The 16,053-nt window shown below is 41.7% G+C and overlaps 1 protein-coding gene across 12 annotated transcripts in view; it reads right to left on the bottom strand.

The window, feature by feature from the left end:
• Window positions 1–16,053, bottom strand: part of LIMCH1 (LIM and calponin homology domains 1) — a 165,935-nt gene that overhangs the window by 69,586 nt on the left and 80,296 nt on the right. The gene's annotated exons all lie outside the window — the stretch shown is intronic.

Genomic DNA, 16,053 nt, shown 5'->3' with positions numbered 1-16,053 from the left:
CAGTTCATAAAATGTGTTGTATGTCAATACAAACTCAAACCAGTTACTCCCATTACACACAACTGCCCACTTGCCCCTCTGAACTTAATCACTCACTGGAAACAGAGATACGTGGTCTCTCCACAAATAGATGCTTGAAGCTACACTTCAGACAGCCACCGCCTGTTAGCAGAAGTAACTCCTCCCTTTGCAGTACTGTTCATAGAGTAAGCCCGACTGTTACTGTTAGAGTAAGCCCGATCTGATACAAACCACTTTGAAACCAAAGAGGGCTGATAACAGATGGGTTTGTGTGGAGGCGATCAAATCTGCTTGTGTGCACATATGTCTACTATATATTTTATACTTACACATATGCATGTACACCACCACCCTTTTATAGAACCAGTGAAGCTTTTATATGCAAGATAAGTGCTGAAGATCAAGAGAACAAATTATTAGATATATGTACTGCTCAATCGGCAGATGCAATGATAGATGGGCAGACAAGTGAAGCCTCAGCACACAGCTTGGTATCCTTTAAGGCCTCTCATGTAGAAATTCCAATTGGAGGCATCCTACCCTATGCACTGAGAGGAGGAGCACCATGTGCGTGGTGACACTTGAACAACAGAGAATTCCACTTCCATAGAAATGAGGAAGGAAAGGCCAGAAGATACCGGGTAGCTCTCAGTGTATTCAGCAGGAGACCAAAGCCCTCCCTATGCTGGGTGGAAGGCTTTGTCTGTGTGCCCCTGACACAGCCTGGCAGGGAGCAGCCATCAGCATGCTAATCGCGGGGATTCTGCATGCCAGCACTCTCACACACAAAGCTTGCTGTCACCAGCCACCCCACACAGAAATAAGGACTTAGAAATTTAGAGGAGTCCAAATCTCTCTTTCTTCTCTGACTGAAACTTAACAGCTCTGGAACAAAGCCAGAGGGAAAGAAATAGCAGTTGAGAGAGCAGAAAGCCCATAACCTTGAGAGACAGCATCATTCATGACATGAAAAGATGCTTGTAAAATTCTCCATCTGGCTTGCTGTTTGCATTATAATTTTTCCACAGTATTTCCAACTGCAACATGAATAACTCTTGTGTTTAGCCTTTGAAGGCGGGCAGTTCTGGTCAGTTCCAAGTGGTGGGTGGAGCAATGTGTAAAACTAATAAAATGCAAAAGCCTTTAAAACAAAAGTTGCCAACAACATTTCCTAACAAAAATATACAGGACACACACAGTAGAGTAACCCAATAAGTTTAGAAAACAATCAAGGGAGGGGAAACTCCAAGGGTAACTAATTGTTACCATTTTTATGCCAGAAGTTCATATCCAAGTTATGATAAGCAGTAGCAAAAGTATCAGTCATTTGGCAGCCCTTTAGCTTGGACACACAGTCCTGCTGCTGATGAACAAATGTCCACTTCTCAAAAAAACCCCAAAACACAACAAAACAGTATCATAACCCTACGCCTGTTCTTGTACACGCTTACATTCTGATGTTCATCATAAAAACATTTGCCAACAGTCACTAGCACCATCACACAAACAGTTCCTTACACAGTTGGTGTTTTATTCTGGCATGAATAACCATGGATGTCAACAAGATGTGATCAGTGAGCACTGAAAGAAGTTTTTGCTTCTGTTAACAGTTTCAGAGTTTTTGTTAGTGATTCTAAAATTGGCAATTTATTTCCAAGGACTAAACAGTGACAACAAAAATTGCTTACAGGTGACAGATATTCAGGTCAAGCTTGCCGGTCCCCAAGTCAAAATGTACCTCACAACACTGCAAAACTAAACATTTCCTGGCTTGCTTCAGTACAGTTGAAACCTGTATTTTGTATTTACATTGAGATGCTGGAGAACAACACCCCTAAACCATTGAAGAGTGAAAGGAGTCTTACCACTAACACTTAGCTCCTAGGAAGGCTTTTATTTTAGGATTAGCACACAATTCACTGGCCAAGTCCTGGTTTCTTCAGTTCTCAGAAAATTCTGCTTACATCTTTTGAGAGAAATTACAGCTCCGTATCTGTGAGCTCTAACCACACATTTTTTGTAGTCCCTTATAAAGTAGCACCTCTTTGTTGCTGAAAAAGGAAAAGGGTGCTGCATACACAAGTAGCAGTGCATCTAAAACACTCTTACCTTACACAAAGGACTGAAAACACACATCTAGTGTGCGTGTCCAGCTCCCTACAACTTGGCAAAGTTAAACAAGGCGTGCAAATAGGTCGCAGAGCAGTGGCAAGGATTGCAGTCATCTGGCATGCCTCAGTTAGCAGGACTGTATCCTTTACAGTGGGCTCAGGAAGCAACACTCACTGCCCCAAGGGGCAACGTGACCAAAACGAATTCCCTCCTACAAGGCAGTACCACATGATTCTCTCAAAACACTAAAGGAAGGTGTCAGTGCCTTCCTCTCAGTGGTTCCTGGCTGCAGTGACAGAAATGGAGTAGATGAAGCATCAGTCACTCGGTCAGCACATCGTGCACTATGTGCCCTGGGGACCTGCAGCTGCCTCTGGCTTTGTGTAATTTGGGTTCATGACACTGTTCAGAGACTCCCTTATATCACCTTCTTCTGGTTTTGTCCTTGTACACCAAGTGGAAAAGCGAGCTTAAAGCCTAAGTTTCTTCCATTAATCGCACAAGATTTTAAAGCAGAAAAGTAGCTTTTATCTATGAAATTACCTCAAGCACAAACAGGCTGATTACAGAAGAGAAATGCTTCAGTGTGGTGACAGATTAAGGACACAAGCAGAGGATACACTGACAATAAAAACCAAATGCTTTGTGCTTGCCTAAGCAGAGTCCTGACAGTCACGATGAGGTCAGCACTTCATGCAGTGTCACTTACTTATAAGTACAGGAAATGCAAGAGTTATCAATTTTTTGCTGCCCTCAGTGTCAGAACAGAGAACAACCAATTGCAGATAACGCATGCAGGATTGAAGGCAGAGGGACTGCACCTCCATGATGGTGGAAGGAGGGAGATTATAACACCTGCCATTTTGTTTGTGCTGTTCTTTAAAAGATGGATAACCTCAGTGCTGTGTTGGTGTGAAGGGACACGATCATTATACTGCATTAGGTAATTTTCCTAACACACAAAGTAGAGCACGAATCCTAAACCCTATAAGAGCCAGCAGAAATTGGCAGCTGTGTAGGACAGACACCCTGGAAAGCCACCACAAATTCACACAGTAGCACTGCCAGTACACAAGATAGTTTGAGCTAGTGAGAATCAAATATTCACAGCAGGCAAATTCCCTCCATAGGATCTGCTGATCAGATGCAATGGAAAACTGCTTGAATTTGGCCCACTTCCACGGCTTTCATCTGTCACAATAGTATACTATGTATTCTTGCTGTATCCACACTGCAAACCAGAACTGCAGCTTACTGCTGTGGAATGATCATTTGTCAGATGCACTACAACACAGCCCAGATGAGATGCACAGATAAATGCAGGGCAAACAAAAGAAAACCGAGCTATATGTCTGCACAGAGCAACGGCTGAAACGCCACATGCACACCACATCTGAGTGCTGGAGATATGATTAGCTGCCAGCAGCACTGCCCGGCTCAGTGGGACAGCTGCTGCCAAACAGGTGGCCTTCTTCATCCCTGGAATGTTGAAATTTTCTCTGCTCCAAAATAAATTGCAGATTTCTAAAAATATCCATCTCCAAACTGCTTTTCTGAGCAATTTCAAATTCAGGCTCCTAAGAGCCTCGTGTTTACTCTCAGCGTTTCTTCCTCATTCCCTCATGTCTCCATTTTATATAAATAATTAATGACGATCATTTATTTATGTAAAAGTGACGGATCTTGACGGATTCACGGGCTGAAACAAAACATACAAACACTTGATCCACATCCACCCAGCAGGAACTTTTACAAGAAAAAACAAGAATTTTTCATATATATAGAATCACAGAATCATTTGAGTTGGAAGGGACCGTTACAGATTATCTAGTCCAACTCCCCTGAATATATTTTATTGTATACGGAGTATGGATGTACACTGTGCATACAGTAAAACAACACTTTCACCAAACACTTTTTTCTGTGATGGATTCCAAATCAGTAGCTTGAAGCAACTTGATCACAGCCAGGACACATCCATTTAGGAACCTAGATAAAAGATAAAAGACTGCAGCAGAGCAGACCTGAAGGCAAACCCTATTGGGGCATTAAGGGGGGGGGTAACCCCCAACTCCCGCAAAGGATCCCAGCCTCACCTAACCAAGATCAAACACAACATGACGATAAAAGGAGAGAGGTGACCTTGGGAGCAGGGAGGGAAAGCAGAACTCACCAGCCCTGCTCCATGCCTCCTGACCTGCAGCAGCAACAGCCATGAGCCCGGGCTGAACAGCTGCCATTTGTGAGCACTATAAAACCTCCACCCACCTCTGTTCGTGTCTCAAATGCTCCAACAGAAATACTAAGAAATGCAGGCAGGACAAGAAGGAGCTGGCTCCTCTCCTTCCTGAGAGCAGCACTCCCCAGCACCCAGACAAAGAGAAAACAGCAGAAGGGCAAAGGAGAAAATGACTGCCGGGCTTGGAACCATGTGAGCCTCTATGAGAAAAAAAATAGGCCCTGTGATGATTAGATTAAAACGACAAGAATAACACAGTGGTCAAAGATGAAGTTGCACTGTTCTGAAGGTGGGGCTGGAGAAGTAGCAGGGAAAAGAGACAAGCATGCCTGGAGAAGCAGCAGCAAGGAAGCCTGACCAGCAGTAGCTCTGAAGGCTCAGCCAATGGGCACTGAGGACTGTCCTGGCAGAGAACACCAAGCCATCTCCTGCTCCTCTCTGGGCAGTCAGCAAGCAGGGGATGTGTCTCCTCCAAATTTTGTAACCAAAATCCCCCAAAAGGAATAGCCATGCATAATGAAAGGCAAACACAAAAATACAAAATGGCACAAAAATACAAAATGGTCCAGGGCAGGCAATGAAAACCTCATGCTGGGTACCGGGTGACCGAAACACATCGCATATCTTATTTCTGCAGAGTTTAAACATGAGCAGTATGGTATGATGTATATGGAGGGAAGAAACTATGGATAGGAAAGGGGACATATAACAGGGAGGAAAAGAGGGTGAGAGAAGGGGGTCCATTTGAAAGAACAGGAGCAAGAGCAGCCTCCAACTCAAGAGGCTAGAGCAAACCACATGGGAGTCAGAGGGGAGCATGCAGTATGAGCACAGGCCCTATGACTTCAATGATTAAGCAGGTCCTCAAATATCTCACTGCATCAGGTCATTATACCAAGGCACAAACAAAGCATGTAAACAAATAGGGGCTCAGTCAGCACCCTAGTGTTTGGGGGGAGAGAGCAATCAGATGATGCATAGTTCTTCAGATTTGCCAGACCCAAGATACACCCAGAGTAAGAGGGCTTTGTTTACAGCAATGAAGATTAGAGTTCAGGCAGGCAAGAAAAAAAATCCCTAATCATTTTCAGACTACTCACTGGCTCTGATGCTGATGAAATCATAGCCACATGTCAGCATCCACCCTATCTTGGAGAAGAGGTGCATATCTGATGCCATACTTTATGGTAACAGCCATGCTAAGGCCAAGAAAGTGGACAAAATTTCCTTTTCCTCCTCTTCCATAGCTGTTTAGTACCAGATCATAGTGCTCAGTTTTTAAGTGTTTGGGCCTCATTTTCATGACTTCTGTTAGCCACCTTACACATTTTTGATAATAAACCTCACCAAAAACAGGGTTGAAAACAAGCTCCTGTGCAGTGAAGTGCAGCCAAGCACTCCAAGGCTTCTTCTGAGAATTCAGCTTGCAAATTTAGAGTCTTATGGGTAAAAATACCAGGATAGGGAAAACACCAAGAAAATAAAAGCATAAAGAACCAAAGCCTGGTTCTTTCTACTATGATTGAAAGGACTGTTATTTACCAGGCTCTGTTCTGGTTTTTGGGCTACGGAGTATATCAGTAGAAAATTTACTGCAGAGAGGGTTGGCCAGAGAAATACAAAAAAGAAGAGAATGAAAGAAACATCACAACAGCAACGTGCAAACCGAAGCTCAGCATCTGTGGTGCATATCCCTTCTTACCAGCCTCCTGGCAATATTTGTGCTACCTGAAGGAGGGGGAAAAAGTCAGAAATACAAATTCAATCTTCATTTTCACTCTTACATTTAGGTACTGCATTATGTGTGCCGGGAACATGGCTAACCTAAACACAGGTTTCATGAGCCTAGTGACACACTGCTTTCCTCTGAACGTCTTCTTGGGGAAACTGGACATGCGGTTCTCAGTGCACCCATGGGGCAGCTCTCTCACGACTGCGCTCTACAAGAAAATGGGCAAGAAATTCACAGCTATAAAGAAAATGCTGGTTTCACTGTTTGATTTATTTGTGTGATTTAATGTCAGGACACAATGAATTATTAAGAAAAGTGCTCAGAATGTCAGTCTGCTCCAAAGATCTCAGAGGCAGTCATCCCCAAACAACTTTGACTAAATTAAAATACACTGACTTTAAAACTAGAGCTATAAATCATAACAACTATTAAATCACAGTAAGAAAGCTTATCAATCTGCGTATGAAAAGAAGGAATTCATAGATGAATGAAGTTGAATTACCTCCTGAGTTACATACCCAAAAAGTTCACCCCTGGGAGTAATCTCAAGGAACACTGCTAACAGCTTATCCTCCAACACAAACACATCTTTTTACAGACAGCAATCAACTACAGTCAAATACTGCTGAACAAACCTTTACCTCTCCCGACTGCCAATCGTGTGCTAAGCCACAGCACAACAGATGTTTCTCAAAAGCTATTTATAAATGTGGTTCCTGCTAAGATGTTGTACTGCAGTAGTAATGAAGATTAGTTATGTGAAACAAGTTCGCGCACTAAATTTTTCTCCATGTTTGCCCTAAATATATTAGTAGATCTATTAAAAATACTGTATTTTCTCACAAAGTCAACCTCTCTTTCTCTGACTCCAAATTTCAAGTTACAGGGGATCATTTTATCACATTTGATATTTCAGGACACTGTTATCCAATGCCTGCTCTCTATATTTTGACTGTGGAGAAAATAACCTGATTTTCCAGGAAGAGGACTGTTGCCTACTTCATTGAACCATGACATCCAGCTTGTCACAGGTCATTTGAGATGCAGTAGGGCTAGTGGAAAAAGAAAACTAGGAAAAATCTGTGCATCATGAGCCTCTCCACTTGACAAGGTGTGTCTGATTAATTACTTGAACTACCGTGATCTATCATCATTGAGTAATGAATTAGCATAAGTAACTTAAAGCACATCTGAAAAAATGCTTCTCAACTTGTCATCACTACAAAGACTGTTTTTAGTTTTTCTCTCTCCATAATCAAAGCAGATAGCAGGGACAAAAAGAGTAACTGGAAAGAAGCAACAGGAAGATTTAAACCTGACAATATTCTGAAACATGGGAACCTAATCAACCATATCAACTCAAGATGTTCTATGATTCTATAATACTGTGGTTACACACTCTACCCTTGTCATTTATACACTGTCTTCCTATTCAGGCACAGAAGCACATCTCATTCAAGTCATACAGTCTTGGAAAATACAGGATTTTTATAAAAGTATGTGCATCTTGGTGGAGAAGGCTTTGCTGCATCTGTCTCAACTAGCTGAGCATATAACATTGGAAATCCATTGCCATAAAACTGCAGAAGTTTCATACAGTATATTTTTAAGCTTTGAAACTGCAAAGGTACATAAGAAACAGGTACTTAAAATAGAACAATTTGACGTGAAACTTCTGAAGGTGAATGAATGCAGCACACCATTCATCTTTTCTAATAGCAGCAACTATTAGCATGACTTCACATTCTTGTTCTTTTCCTTTACAAGATATGTTCTCTTTTGATTGATATATTAAACAAAGCTATCTTCTCTTTAACTCCAGCAAGCAGGAAGAGTTGGCCAGCACTTGGACTCCTCTCAGCAAAGACAGCAATCAGCTATGCAAGGTTCAGGATACTCCACAGCCAGAGCAGTTGGGAGGCCTCTGCATCCCAAAATCTAACTACAGCTGCTGTAGGTGGGCCTCAAAAGACACAGTAAAGCTGCCTGTGGGAGCTGAAGGCCTGGCAGTAGTTGTTAAGATCAGACCAAATCTCTATTCCCGAAGGCAAACAGCAAAATAGTGAAACAGCCAAGGAGGACTCATTCCTGCTCAGTTCATGACCTCTGCAAAAAAAGCAACAAATTCCTCTTCTTGTTTCAAATTAAACATCTACTCTTTATTGCCAAGGAATATGTTTTAATAATCTGGGGTGTTCAAGGTTTGATAAACATCAGAAATCTCTTTGCTGCCGTTACATGATACCTGACATACATTTCCCCCCACTCACAGCTTTGCATTTTCATGCCAACATAACATAAAACATACTGGACTTCTTTAATGTACAGGTTGGGGTTTCCTTGCAAATACCAAAAAAAAAGCTGCTCAAGTCCAAATAACATTTCTTTTTCCTAATTGACTTTTTATACTGAATGAAGTTCCGCAACATTCCAGTTGGAAAGCCTACAACATTTTCACTTTCAGTTAGAAAAAAAAATAATTAAATAATTTCACTTTTAGATGGCTAGAATAAAAGGAAAAAGGAGGAAATAATTCAGTTTCTTTCTAGTACGTTTTACAGAGAACCAAAATATCTGTGCAAAAAGATCTTGAGTAAGTCAGCGCCTACTCTGAACTTTGATATGTATTTTAATTGCCTAAATCATTGAGTACCACCACCATTTATCTGCTGTTTCCTTCTCAGATTTGAAAACATCCATTTGATGTTCAGATAACATTTCCATAACTGACAGTCATCTTGATTATCTCCAGTTTGGGATTTTTTACAGTAAACATTCAAGTCAAGATGAGCTACCCAATAGCTTGGCAACAATTTACTTACCATCCCTTTTCAGCCTCTAGTAAAGCCCTCCCTAGATGGAATTTGAGAAACAACACAGCTGCTCATGAAGCTAGAGTAACTGCAAATTGAGGTGAACTATGCAGAACAGCCAACCTAAATTACTACTTTTGATTAAGTCTACAGAGACCATGCAAATATACTTTTGAAGCTCTATTTGAAAAGCAGGAATCATGGACTGCATTTGGATGGCAGAATAGTTTGCAGGCTAAGCTTTCAGGAAGAATAAAAAGTAGTGCAATAATATACAGTATTTAAGAATTTCTGTAAGTTTGTGGGTATAAAATCAAAAAGGAAAGAAAGAAACTCTTCTTTAATACAGTGTCTTCCAATTGCAAGGGTTTCTCCCAGCTCTTTCAGAATGGTTCTGGTTCTTCTGGGCAGTGGTATGTAAAGCAGAAAAAGACACTTCCTCAAACAGCACAGATATTGCTGTTGTTTCATTTACTGTGAGCCCACCGGAGGTACATTTTAGGTGTAGTGCTACATTCAATTCTCCTCCAAGAATGCAAAAAGTAACAAGAGTAGGAGAAGGAATACATATTACACCAAGTCCTACCAACAGGAACTGTGGGGTGAGAGCAGAGAAATAGCTTGTCATGTGTGTTGGTGGTGGGAAAAGAAAGGAGAAAAAAAATCAGCTATCATTGATAAATCATTCCCATAATTTCAGATTATATCATAGCTTCCGCACTAACTAGACTTAAGATGACCTTTTGTTTGTAGAGGAAAACAACCAAACCATGCTTACACTTCAGTTGTGAGTAAGGCTAGCAGTGATGCTCATGAATCTTACAAACAGCAAGCTTCCAACTCCTGAGCTGATAAGAGCATATAAAGGAAAAGGGTAAACTTAAGGCAACCATCATTTTTTTCTTTACTCAACAGAGGCACTTAGACTACAGTTAGTTGATCAGAGAGAGGTGTATTTAGACAGCAGAAGCAGCAGAGTCCTGCAAGATTATCCAAAGCTTCATGGACCATGAAAGCAGCTGTACTGACTTCAGAGCCAACACAAATCGCCAGCAATTTTGCTGATTTAAAGCACTGCAGAGCCCCAGGCCAGCTTACATCTCCAAACTTCTCCTGCAGATGCAGATTTCTGGAGAATGCAAATGTTACACACGACTACCCAAAATCATTTCAAGGCCAGCCTTGCCTTTGGCAAAAACCTCTACACTGGCCTTCCTAATGGCTAGGGAATATACACAGGACACGGTACACGATGCTGTGACTGAATGCTGCAGTTTGTTCAGGCTCAGAACTGTGCTCCAGCTCATCAGCTCTTCCACGTGCAGACCCTACTACAGAGCCACATAGGGCTTACAGAGTCAATGGATGTATCCCCACCGAAAAAAATAAAAGTAAAGTGGAGCTATCTGACCATTTATTTCCTAACCCGAGCATGGCAATTTTGTTCCTCTAATACATATTATATAGTTGTAAAGGACAAATTTATACACAGCATATAAACAATACTTGTATATCACTATACAGCAGAATAAATCACACTAGAAGCTGCAAAGGATAATACTGACAGCAACCTGCGAAGTTTTTTGATCTTCAGTTTGCTTACATAATAGTTTGTATGCATGCCTAAGTGCTGGATTACTAATACTTCTCATTAAATTTCAGAAAAAAGAATGAAATAAGCAATGTGAATGACAATTCAGAAGATAAAACTAACCAAAAGAATTTTTATGGAAGTACCGTGAAAACACAGAGCATGATTGCAATGACTAGCAAGTTCATAAAAAAAATAAATATGTGAAAGTCTGGAATCCGAGCAGTTTCAGCTCTCTAAGATCGTATTTTAGAAAGTAAATTTTAATCAGGATTGAGTGGCTCAAAAGATTGGGTAATAGTATTTAAAAAAGCAAGTGATTAATCTATGATCAACCAGAGAGTAAGGACTAAAGAGCATTTGAGGTCTCAAACACTCCTGGAAACTAGCCAACTTATTCTAATACTGTGGGTGCTGACTCTAGGCAGATTTGGGAATTTACACCTTCTCACGCAGTCCTCATGGTTATGAGTAGCTTCCTCTAAATTTCAGTAGAACCACTCTAACAGCCTGGGCAACGTAATAAAATAGAAAGCATTGCTTTCAGAACAGCCCTCATAGCTCCTTAACTCCTTCAAACTAATCATAGCATTGGGTTGACTTCTGCTCTTTCGGCTGTTTATAGACAGAACGAAAGAGCAAGCAACAACCGGTGGGATATTTATGAAGATAAAGTATCACTGACCCCGAGACAATTCACATAATACCTTGCTTACTCAAACCTTTGAGTGACAGCAATGCTTCTCTGAGAGGATGTAATTAACTCATTTCTTCCGTGTCTAAAATTCTTGCTCACTGAAATACCAAACTGTACTCAGCTCATCTTCAACACTGCAAAAATACAACACTACTGTGAACACTAAGAAGGAAGATGAAGCTGGCCTACCTGTTTCTCAAATAAAAAAAAAGCAGACCAAAACAAAATCCAGACCCCAAAGACAAACAGTCACATTTTTTCTTTTCTATTTCAACACAGGATTGTTACTAAACTCTGACTTCAGTAGCAAATGTCACGTGTCCTTTTGGTAAAAAGAAAGCATTTATCAATAATTTCTACCTCTTCATGGGCTTTTACAGAAGTTCAGACAACAATTGCTGGGAAATGTTCTTCATGGTTGGCAAGTTTGTAACTAATTTTGCTAATGACTGACGAAATTCTTGCATTTGTTCATAATTTGTTTAATCAAAGAACATACAACGGTTGCTCTGAAAGTAACACCTCTTATTTTATTATGTTGGCCCACAACATCAGAGGCGGAATTTGATGCTATGGAAGTAGAGGTTGAACCTTCCTGCCAATATCCCACTACATTTTGTTGCTGTGTGACAGATGGCAGCAGAGGGGCAGTCTGACAAAAGGGGATCCGATGTGGAAGTACGTATGATATAAAGGGGTATCACTGAGTTCCTCCATGCAGAGAAAATGGCACCCACTGATATTCGTTGACACTTGCTGAATGGTTATGGAGACTAAACAGTGGATGTGAGCACAGTGAGGTGGTGTGTGTTGTATTTCAGCAGTGGTGACAGTGGGTCAACTCTGGTGAAGCAGATTTTTACAAGCAAAGCATTTAGGTTCTTGTCCATCACTGGCAAAAATGCATAGCTAATGGTGGTGACTGCACTGAAAAATAGTGTTTTGTAGCTGAGAATTTGCACTATCAGTGTTACTGTGCTCTTCACATCTGTTGCAGTTTCCATGGAAATACATAGGAGGCACTACTTTCTGAGAGATCTACATATATTGTGTTTAATATATATTATCAAGTCTGCAGTGACTTTTATTTTATCAAAATTTGCTTATATTTTCTTTGAAAGCAAACAGTACAGCAAAAGATCATGTCAGGATCACTGTGTGGTGTTCTCAGGGCATTTCAAGTTATGTTTTTCATGAAATTGTTATCGTTTAAGAAGCAACTACTTTCTGACCTCTTCAGAGATAACAGAAGAAACTTAATGAAAGAAAACATCCGAGAATTGTACAAAGAGAAAGGATTTTTCTACTTCTGCACATGTCAGGCAAAAGCTGTATAAACTGTTTTTCTACATCAACAGTTGAGAGTTTTATTAGGTTGTGCAACTGACCTATGCAGACAGTTTTCTGGCACTATTTTCACAACTTGTACTCTATCACCTCAGTTATCCAGATCTTCTTGTTATCCCAGCAAGGGTCACATTCCTGGCACGTATTAATTACGCTGAAAATTACCCTGGATTACTTGAAACCTCAAATAGCTGATCCTATTCACCATCCTCCCTTTTAAATAACAGAGGATATATTGTATAGTGGTGGTAATACTTTGTATAGCTGTAACTCCAGAAAGTAATACATGAACACCTCTTACCCAGCAGATCCGCTGGCTTTGCTCTGGGGACCTGGACCCAGCTGGGAACAGTGCTACCCACCAACATTGCTGAGGGCAGGAGGGGACAGGAGGCAGGAAGGACAGCCAGGTCAACAACAAAAACCACAAAGCAGCATTCCTGATCCATGCATTACTGACCAAGGAGACAGAGCTGCTTCACAGTTCTGCAGCTGACGAAATGACCTTGAGTCCCTCCTCTAGTCAGCCAAGAGCTAGCTGCTGCCTGCACGGTACATGTACATCCCACAGACACCTAAGCTCTCATCTATATGACTCATGGTCTCCTTCTCCTCATGTGTGTCACGTATCTGGCAGGCAGGCCTCCATCAGGCAGCTTCCAAGACCCTCTAGAACTACATCACTGGAGCTTGAATGTGAAGATGAGGACATGAAGGCCAACCAGCATTGCACATGGTCAGCCAGTACCCGAAGGTCTTAAAGGTGTTGCTAGGTAAGAGTTGCAAAGTTGGGATTGGTTTTGGAAAAAAACAGCAAGCCTCCTTCCAACTGAACTAAAAACAGTATCCAAAGGACAACAGCAATGAGGCATCATTTGCTCAGAGAAGGCATTAGAAACATCCAGAGACAGCTGGAAACACCAGTGGGATTTGCTGGCTGCAGAAACCAGCCACACAACACGCACCCAGTTCAGTTATATAAGGCAAGGTGTGAGCAAAATACCCTCAGTTCCATCAATCTATGGCCTGAAGTTTGTTGCCTCCAACAGGTGCAAGGGTGAGGTTCACATCTGGCACTCAGGCCAGCGAGGAGCCCAGCACACCGATACCATATATTAAGTCTGCTAACATTTCTCTAGCTGCCACAGTAAAAGGAGAGGCAGCAAAGCCCACATCACAGCTGAAAAAAGGAGGAGAGCTGGGGGTAGCATGCTAACAGTTGGCTGTATAGGGAAACACAAGTTTAATTCTAAATTCTGCATAGGAACTAGCGCAATTCAAAGAGAAACACCAAGGTGAAGAAGCAGCATACAGAACAGACTGAAAAAAGTTAAGCTGAACTCAGCAGATGCATGCATGCACACAATTAGCAAGTTCAATTCCATCCCTCATTTTGAAGTCTGAAAAGAGACCTTCTTTTCACACATTTCACAGTAATAAATCAGGGCACAGTACTGCCCCCAAACAGAAACAGACATTCACATCTCAGTAACAGTATTTCGTGCATGAAGATTAGGAGGCAGCAGCAAACAAAAGTGGTAACAGAGCCAGGACTTTAGCAGGACACCACTCCAAACAGAAGAGGATTGCCTCTGTACTGCAGTATTAATTACCTAGACCATTACTTATACTGCTTGTCCAAAAATGAATGCGTAACTCTTGGAGGTAAAGCGTGGAGCAGATTTCCACACAGTAGCACAAGGCTACACAGCTTTCAAATGGTTAACACCTAATGGCTTTGATGTGCCTCAGTGAGATAGCTCAGCCTACCACTGCAATTTTTTTGCACAAGCAATTAACTAAGCTGCTTCCTTCGCAGCATTAATTTTAACAGCTTTGCAATTGTATCATTATACCTCTGGACATTAAGAGGAAGTACATTACAATTGGAGAATACCGCTCCAAGCAGGAAGCAAGTGGCTTCAATCCAGGGGCACTGAGGAATGCAAAAGGCAAGGAGACTTCAGTGACAGCCTCTATGAACTCTTGACTACAGCACCAGACTTCAGAATTGCACTGGGCTCTGCACATGGAGCTTTAAGGCACCTGGGCAATATTCTACTAGCTGGTCTTTCTGCTTGTTTGTTTGAAGCCAGGAAAACAACTGCAGTGTGATCTTTGGAGGGAGACACGTCCCATCATCTGCCTTCAGCACGTATGCTCCTGCTGGCGACATGCGCAGCATCTGACAGCAATCTGCTCACACCACCAGAAAAGGTTTTCTGCATAGAAACAGTACAGACAGTTGCTAGCGGATGGAAAGTGCAACAGAATTCACGTTGGCAAGTTGATCCACAGCCAAAAAGGAGATTAGAGGCAGCATTCTTTCTCCTCCATCCTCCATGCGAGGGCTGGGGTCCCAACAGACCGTTGCTAATTTGCCCTGGCTCTCTTGTCCCAGGAGCATTTGGGAATAGAGAATTTGAGCCCCCTGTCCCACCAGCAGTTTGCAGATCTGCCAGCAGCAAGGAAACCTCTGTCCCTGCTCACCTGGAGGGGTTGATCTGGTTGGAATTATTTGGAAAGCGCCCTCCTTTACCTATCCCAAAAGCCACTGCCATCAGCTATCAAAATTCCTTGGGATATGTATCTGATCACATGGCAGGCAGCACGACATCACAGATACTGAGGGGTAGCAGTAAATACAGCAAATATTTTCATTTTGATCAACTCTATTTGCACTACAGTTAGCTCTTACTCTGACAAATAAATATCAGGGTCTAGCTGCTCCCCAGTGCTGAGGCTGCATGTCACTGAAAAAGACAGTTGAGGATAAGACTGTATTTATAGCACAGACCTACAGGCTCCAATCTGTGAGAGGCTTTCCAGAATTAGGAAGCAAGAATACTAACTACAGTTTTAACCACAAACAACCTTTAAACTGGAGATTTCAGTCTGAGACTTTCCCAGGTCCCTATGTCCTTAGATTCTGACCAATAACTTCAGGATTGCATCTAAGTTTAAACTCTTTAGCAACAGCCTTGCAACTGCTTTAAGCTCATGGAAGTTCATCTGGTTGCCAGAAGGGACAGCATCTCCTGGCATTAGGTGAAACTATCATTCTTCTGGTACTTAAAGATACTAGAAATTTGTTCTTTAAAAATTTGTCATTTTTAAAACAGTCACGTGACTAAAGCCAGCAAACCAATGCAGTACAAATCATGGCTGAATTTGCAGAAGGAGCTGAATCTCAAGATTAATGCAGTAGTCGATCTGCACTTTCCACAGATGCAAATGAGCTACTGGTGGAAACCAGCTGCCTCCCCCCCAACCCCCCCCACCCCCGTTGCCCTCCAACACAAATCAATGCAAAGTAGAGGTTATGGTAGAGGTTAGTTTAGTGCCATAAGGGCAAGTTCACATTTCAGCTACCTAGCATTAGTTTTTCAGCAGCCATAGTATTCTTGTTTTTGCTATTTTCAAGTGTTATGCTTGGAATCCTTCACTTTTTTAAACATACTGTGTCCAAAAAAACCAAAACAAAACAAAGAGTGTAAACAA

Source organism: Tympanuchus pallidicinctus, unplaced genomic scaffold (assembly GCF_026119805.1).
Source record: "Tympanuchus pallidicinctus isolate F22 unplaced genomic scaffold, pur_lepc_1.0 scaffold2, whole genome shotgun sequence".
NCBI lineage: Eukaryota > Metazoa > Chordata > Aves > Galliformes > Phasianidae > Tympanuchus > Tympanuchus pallidicinctus.
The sequence above is the reverse complement of the archived record's forward strand: the minus strand, read 5'-3'. Positions and strand labels throughout refer to the sequence as shown.